This window comes from Malurus melanocephalus, unplaced genomic scaffold (genome assembly GCF_030028575.1).
Source record: "Malurus melanocephalus ecotype Western Australia unplaced genomic scaffold, MMel_1.1 scaffold_144, whole genome shotgun sequence".
NCBI lineage: Eukaryota > Metazoa > Chordata > Aves > Passeriformes > Maluridae > Malurus > Malurus melanocephalus.
The window spans coordinates 319377-327764 of NW_026623376.1; positions in this window are offsets into that span (position 1 = coordinate 319377).

Below are 8388 nucleotides of genomic sequence, written 5' to 3' on the forward strand. Positions count from 1 at the left end.
AAACCAGTTACAAGATGCAAAGAGTTTTAGTAGCATCCAAAGGCAATGTTGGCCTCCTTGTACAGTACAAAGCTGTGCAGATTGCATGGAAGTTACCAGCATTGTTTCTGACAACCAAAGCATCTTAATTCTTTTAGCATTAAAGGGAGTTTGCAAAAACATCTTAATTCTTCTGCATTCAGAATAACAGACGTGGAAAATTTAAGCCATGTTTACAGCTGAGTTAGAACTAAGACATGGCTCAAACAGGAAAAAAATGACAGACAAATCTCACTGGATTAAACAGACAAGTAAGTATTGGTGGTGTTTATGCTCATGGTGTTCAGGAGTGTCCCCAGAGGAATCATCTCCATGAATGGTCCTGGTGGAAGGCACGGMGCTTCCTCTGTGTGTGCAGTTGGGAAGTCACTGTTTTCAGTGCACACAGCTTACAGATGGRAGAGAAAGCAACCTCCCCACACAGCTGCAGCTGCCTACAGGAATAGCAGAGGTCAGGTTAGATTTCAGATCCTCCATCCTTTTCCCACACCAAGGTATTTGCAGTGAAATCTTGGAGYGCCAAGAAGGTGGCAAAGACTAAAGCTTTTCCTCATCTGTCATTAGCAGGCACAGAAGGTGATGCTCAGAGTCTTGGCATCTGCATGCTCAATCCCAGCAGCACAGCACTCCCAGCCTCGTGGATCTCCTGTGGGACCTTGCAGAGCTGCTGTGCTGTGAGAAGGGCCATGTGAACAGCAAAGCTGAGGCCAGGAGTGACCAGGGAAGCAGCTGGGTCTGTGCAGGGAGTGAGCACAGCACCGGTGTTGCTGTTGGCTGCCTGCCCTGTCCAGGGCATCCAAAGGGCGTGCAGGAGTGCAGGGGCTGCAGCTGCCCGAGGTTTAGGATGTGAACGAGACTGTCAGGGAGAAGGAAGAGCAGCTTGTGCCCTAAAGCTGTTCTTCCCCTTCCTTTCTAAACAAAAAAAACAACTTACTCCAAAGCCCCAAAGATCATGAAGAGCACAGGGGTGACACCTTCTGTAAAAGGATTTTTAAAAGAATCTTGTGCTTTTTCAGAATGTTATCCCGTGAGCATCACGTGAGGCTGAACCTCCCCTCCGCTCTGGGAGCGACAGCCCTGGCTCTCTGTGAACCCGGCCCTGGCACTGGCACACCAGCTGCCAGCCAGGGAAACATGCAAAGCAGCCACTTGAAAAACAAAATTCCCCACTTTCTCGTGCATGTGGAATGAGCATGATTTATCTGGGAAGGAATTTGCCCTCAGTGTTGATCTCCTTAAAAGAGACTGTAACTAAAATAGCTACAAGCTGCTCGAAAATGAACCAGTTGTCATGTGCAGTGGCTTTCCCATTATTTCCCCTGGTGCTAACCCCAAACTCTCCTCCCAGGATCCATGTCGGTCTGTCCTTAGCCCCCATCCCCAGCAGACAGGGCAGAGATGGGTATCCCTGCGGGGTGATTGCTAATTCCCCAGAGGAGCTGGAGCACAAGAGCCATTCCCAGAAGTCTTCCCAAAAGTGGGGGAGTTATTTGGGAGGCAGGGAAGAAGCCAACTGACACAAATCGCTCACCCAGACAAACAATCAGGATTGCAAGTATCAGGAAGCAGGATTAGAATCACAATTTGCTGGCRCAGACATTATTGGCTTAATATTGTTTGTGAAACCTAAAATGAATTGATTGGGGGGGAAGGRGGGGAATCAACCACCCACCAAAAAAACCTCACAAACAAAACAGTCTGCCCATTGTAGGTTCGTGTACAAACTCTCCCACACAGCCTGGGACCAAGTTTTGGATCAAGGCCTCAGCCTGGCTTTCATTTACCAGCCAAAAACAACGGAGTGGATTTACAGGGGGCAGGGCTGGGCGATGCCAGGGAAGTTGTCATCTCCTTGTGCTGGCTGGGCTGGTTCCTGTTCCCCTGTCTGCATCCCAGCTGCAGCAGCCTTTGCAAGGTGGAGGGAGAAAAATCCTTTATAAAGGACTTTATACAGGTCCTCACTCCTGTCAGTGCCCAGAGCTGTGTGGGATTTAACCWCTGGCACCTACAGCTGTCATCAAGAAGTGATCCCAAACCTGGAATGCCTGTGGTGATGGCACACCTTGGGCAGGAGAGCTGCTGAAGGCAGTGAAAGCCTGAGGAAACTCCACACAATTAGGTGCTGTCCCACACTGAGGAATCATGAGGATGTTCGTTCCAGCATCATAAGGATGATGAGGTACCACACAGCAGGTTTACAAAGGTCATTACTCACAAAAGTCTTTGGTTTGGTCTTTTGTTTAGAAGAAAACAAGAGGTTTTAATGACCCTTGAGAGACATCACTGCAAGGACTGCCAGATTAACTTGCCAAAACAGCATTATTGAGCTCCTGGAAATTCATGGCAAGGAAACGAGGCTTTAATGTAGCTCATTKAACTCCTGTTATTCAGAGGAGTCCGCAGGTGTATTTCTGTGAAGCACTCGAGATGCTAATGGAGCCAGCGTGCACTCAACAGCCTATGCCTCCTAGAACTGGAGCAGCACAGTCAGAAATAAAAATACTCTTTTTCTCTTCTTCCCAGAGCCCTGCAGAGGCAAAGGGATTTCTTTCAGTCTCTCTTTCAAGATCCAGCATTTCTGTTCCTCTCCACTGCTTCAGTGTTTATCCCCACCTCGCTGTGCACTCCACACAGTTCAGATRCCCCATTCCATGAAACTTCCCTTGGGGGACCAATGCCTAAATATAGAGATATTTATTTATGTACTACTCTTGCAGTGTCAAAGGAAACACTGCATGATTTTCTGGAACACAGCTCGAATATCTGCCCTAAGCAGCTGATTATTGCTCTTGGAGCAAAGCAGCACAGCCTGGCTCAGTTGAACCAATGCCCAAAGGAACAGAATCAGGGCGATGTCACAGGTGAGACAGGACAGAACGGTGCTTGASGCATGGAACAGGAACCCTGGCTGCATCCTAAAACACGCCAGAGGCATCCCTGAGCCCATCTGACTCATGCTCTGCTCTCATTTTGTGACCAGGCTGTGACCCTGCACACCCTCACTGCTCTAACACTTCACCTGAGACACCCCTGCACAGTTCTGCCCTCACCCCACGCTGGTGCAGTTCCATGCCCAGCACAGCCTCTCCCATTTCCCTTCCTGCACACCCAGATCCCCACGAGGAGCTGTCCCTGCCAGCCCCACACTCACAGCACTCAGTGCTCCAGGCTGAATTCCTACTTTTTTTGCATGAAGAAACTGAAAGCTGYCTCTTGCACTTCCCAAGAGAGCGTCAGCACTACCAAAGTACTGACAGCTGCTTGTGAACACACGGGTTTATCCCACAGATAAAGGCTTACAAATAATTGAAGATTGACTGATGCTGAGAATGGGTGTGTAGCACTGCTTATCCTGGCCTCAGGCGGAGTGGAAGTGGAACAATTCTGGTCTTTGCTTCCAAAACTGCTCCATCTGATGGTGAATTGATGTAAAACTTATCCATAACCCTGGAAATGCCCTTTGCTCTAATCTTCCTCCCCAAACACCAGTTCCTTTGGCAGCCTGGCAGCAGGGTGCCAATGCTCACACCCAGAAATTCAAACATCTCTTAACACAGAGGCTCGAGTGCTTAGGAAGGGGGTGTTATGAAAYTGCCCAGCACAGCTACCTGTGGAAGGGATCCTGCAAACCACCAGCTCCAGTGCAGCATCCCCAGGGCAGCAGCCTGGCACCTGGGGGAGAATTTAAAGTGTGATGATGTCCAACCCCTCCTCCCAAGCCTGGCAGTGCTCCCAGATGCAGCCTGGCCCCAGCAGAGGTACTGTTGGTGAGAGTGCAGAGAGAGTACCATTTCCAGTTTTTGCCAAAGGGGCATCCTCTACTCCTGGGAACATAACAGCAAGGGAAGAACGGCAGGAGAGGGAGAGACACATTTTATTGCTTGACTTYGAGCATCCTGGGGAGAGCTGGGCAGTGCTCACTCTCCCAATTGCTGCTGGTGCTAAGCACGTGCCAGCAAAGATCAGGATTGCAAACAATCACTTCTGAGCTGGGGGAACCCCAACACGAGACAGGAGACAGTTGGAGGAGATAAAAAGGGAATTATTCTGTTATTTCCCACAACTGCACTCTAGATTGTGCTAATGAGAGACGAGGACACCTCCTGTAAGTAGAGCAGTTTGTAGCAATGGTGCTGTTTCCCTTGTTTCATTAGACCTTCCTGTGTGGYGCTGGAGAATAAAATCCTTCCTCATGTCCTGTATCTGCTCTGCTCCATATCCACATTCCTTTTYCCCCACATATTTTCATTCCCATGCAGGTATTTGTAGGGCAGTGCAGCCAGCAGACGATGGCACAAACTCCCCAGCCCCTCTGCCCTCCGTTTCCCTCTGTGCAATGGTTTTCTGGAAACAATGTTGGATTGCTCCTGCTTRCTAAATCAGTCCTGGTTTTTACAGCACCATTTAAACGACTTCCTCAGGAAATTTCACAGGCACGCTGGCAGGCATTGATTTCAAGCAGAAAATATCCCAGCAGGAAACTTAAAAAGGAAAGATGTGCTGTAATTATATCTGTTCTGGGCTCTCAAGACTGAGGGAGACGAGATAAACTAACACATGCACTGGAGCTATAAGGTGCAGTAATGCTGCCATTAATACAATCAAAGCACTTTTCTTGCAAAAAGAGTTTTGAAGCCGAAGTGCACAGCTTTCTATTTGGTCACACATGCAATTCCAGCATCAATACAAAGTGGCACAGACCAATCTCGCAGCATTCCACAATCCAGTTAAATAGACACAAAAAATTAAATACCTGTAACAGCTTCTGGTTCACAAAAAGGGTGGACATGTAAGTCCAGGCTTTCAGTCAATTTCTAGAAACAGTAAATACTTTAATAGAAGAAAGAAAACTGGACAATGAAAGGGGATAAAGGCTCTGAGAAGTATGAAACCACATCACACAGTCACAACAACAGAGGTTAATTYCACACAGCTTCTCTAAAGCTGCCTTTTTCTCAGCCAGTTTAGGATCTGCTCAGACAGCCTGCCCTTTATCTAAAGGAAAATTCATCTGTGGTGTTATGAACACATGATTTACAAAGCATGGATGGGTTTTAGGTGATCCTCATTTTCAAGGGAAATTCCCAAATGAAGTAATGAGAGTCGAGGTAGGAAGGACTAGATTCACAACTTCTTTTGTTTCAAACAAATTAATTTCAGGTCTCTACTCTGAAAGGAAAACCCTACTAATCAAAAGCGATATCCTGCTTTTCTAGGGTCCCAAAGCCAGCCCCTCATGCTGGGCAGTGATATGGAAAGGTCAGAACCAGGCAGCATCATACACATACAAAGGTTTAGAGAGGGATTAACCCTGCTAGCCAAGATCATTGGGGCTGAGATTGAAACCACAGACCACACTCAACAGGCTGCAAGTGGGCACCAGGAGTCACTGAAYAAGAATGTTTCCACTTTTAATGTCCTTGAACTTGCACTGGTGAAGAGTCAGCCCTGCAGAGCCAGTCCTTCTCCCAAGTAGTAAAACCGATAAATTCACTCAAGGGATGTATACTCAGGGGATGTTTGCTGAGGTTTTGCCGTACTGTTGGGAAAAAAAAAAACCAAACCAACAAACCAAGCTCTAATTATTGTATCTGAAAACTTCGCAAATAGAAACTTGATTTTTCTTCTGAACCTGATTTTGAAGTAACATTGTGATTTGTGACATACAAATATCACGTTTATTTATAACAGGGGAAGACACACTTATATTACATCTCTGCTCAGAGCAGATTTACCTGTTGTAGTTTGCGGGATGGGGGGGGGAGGAATCTTAATATCCGTACAAACAGGAAATTCGGGCATAATTTAGAACGATGTTTTATAGATCTGCTTTGTGGGCAGGGCATTCCTGGAGACGCTCCTTTCTCTCCTGGTGACTTGTTCCACTCTCCTCACTTTGGGGCTAAAGAAGAAACCGAATTTCATTTCCAGGCTGGGTTTTGCGTTGTAGGAGCACAGCTATTTATACTCGGTGAACAATAGCTGAYCTTGGCCCGTGCTGCATTGTCCGCAGCTTTCCCACCCCGCTGCTGCGCTCCCTTCCCTCCCCAAGGCTGCCAAGCCCTTGGACGCAGGGTGGGGACATCACAGAAATCATAAACAAAGYGAGGCGAGCCACAACACTCAGGGCTCGACCGACAGCGTGTCCAAAGCCGGGGAGAGGTGATTTCTTCCTCCCACGGCAAACACGGGGATAAACTTCCCTGCTGACCGCTCTCATGGGRTCGTTTCTGTTCTACCAACGCAGCTGCTGCTTCCAGTGCAAGCAAACATCTCCCTGGTGGATTCCGTCTCTTTTTCCCGGCAAACACGCTAGGTGTCCTGTTTTTTTTTTTTCTCCTGGGTTCTTTTGGCACTAAGGAAGCTGCAATCGGAGAGGTGCAAGGCAGACCCCGCTGCCTTCCCCTGCAGAGTCCGCATGCCCTGCTYCCCTGAGGGGAGATGCTGCCAGCCCCCACCGCCCTCTGACAGAGCCTGGATCCCTTCCTGGGACATTCCGGGATAGCCTGGGAGGGCACATCCCCCGCGCGTTTGTGAAAGCCGAGCCGCGAAGTGCCACGGCCAGCGAGCGGTTCAAGGAGCCGGGAAGGAAGGGGTGTCAGGAATCCGTCCCGGATCTAGGGTTTACCCCTCGGGCCGATGGACAAACTGGAGCGCAGCCCTGCCCTTGGGGAGCCCGGGGATACCGAGGTGGCAGTGCGGCTCCGAGCTGGCTGTGGAGCCGACATCCCCACCAGAGGGACCTCTTGCTCAGAGCTGGGAGCGCCGGGCTCCGGCCGCGCCGCCGGGCAGCATTCCGACCGAGCCAGCATCCCGACCAAACCAGCATCCCTGCCGTGCCCGCATCCCTCCCGTGTCCGCATCCCGCCCGTGTCCGCATCCGTGCCGTGCCCGCATCCCTGCCGTGCCCGCATCCCGACCGAGCCCGCATCCCGACCAAACCAGCATCCCTCCCCTGCCCCGCATCCCGCCTGTGCCCCGCATCCCGACCGAGCCCGCATCCCTGCCGTGCCCGCATCCCGACCAAACCAGCATCCCTCCCCTGCCCCGCATCCCGCCTGTGCCCCGCATCCCGCCTGTGCCCGCATCCCGACCGAGCCCGCATCCCTGCCGTGCCCCGCAACCCGCCTGTCCCCGCATCCCGACCAAACCAGCATCCCTGCCGTGCCCGCATCCCGCCTTTGCCCGCATCCCGCCTGTCCCCGCATCCCTGCCGTGCCCGCATCCCTCCCCTGCCCCGCATCCCGCCTGTGCCCGTATCCCGCCCCTGCCCCGCATCCCTCCTGTTCTGCATCCCTCCCACCCATCCCCGCATCCCTCCTGTCCTGCAGGAAGGAGGTGCAGGACTGACCAGGTGCTTTAGGCCTCCCAGCTCGGCAAAGCTGCTGAGCAGCCACCATGAACCCACTATCAGAGCACGGGGACTCAAAACATGTCAGCAAGTGCCACCCTTCCACACCCATTCCAAATGAAAGCTTGGTGAACAAGAGAAGGTGAACATCCCCTCAGACAGACCAAGATCCAATAACCATTCACTGGCAATCACGATCCTTTTCGACCTCGTTTCGACCAGAAACTTGTATTTGCAGTTTAAACCCAAGGAGGGAGAGAACATTTCACCCCTCACAGTAACATTTGTGTAGGATTTAATTCTGATTTTTCAATTTCCCAGGCAGAGTGGAATTGAGTCTGTACACTTTCATACAAGGGTTTAAGCAAAKGGATTCCTCATCTCCCATTAAAAAMCACTTTCTGATGAGATCTTCYCATCCACACYCTGGAGAAGAGGTGGAACAACCATCAATCTCCAAAACCAAGAAGCCACATACAATTAACCSCTGCATGGGTGGACTGGAGGCTGCTTGGACCAACTGGACATTATCAGATGGGCTATTTAAGGCTGAACATTTTCCTCCTCCCTCTCCTAACAGGATCCTCAGCTGGCAGGGTGCCCAGGGGCAGCAGGAGCCTCTCAAGGAAGCAGTCCTGAACCCCGGCCACTCTGGTGTGAGATTTTTTTTCTCTCTAGCATGAATCTGAGTATAATTAAGCTCCCACAACAATTGGATTAGAGGTTAGATTGCCTCCCAAATCCCCCAGGAGAGCTTCAAGAACAAGGAGAGGATATGAAGCTGCAGTTTGTGCCAGCACACACCTGCAGCAAACCCAACGAGCCTCACACCAGCACCCAGCAGGTCACGTAACGGGGAAAGTGGCCCTGGAGAGCCCAGAGCAGCCTCCCCTTCCCCCTGAGCCTGGATCAGCAGAGCAGCCTCCAAGCAGGAATGCTGGGATGGGGGTTAACTGCTGACGATATCTGCAGAAGAGGTTCGGGGCTGGGTAAACACA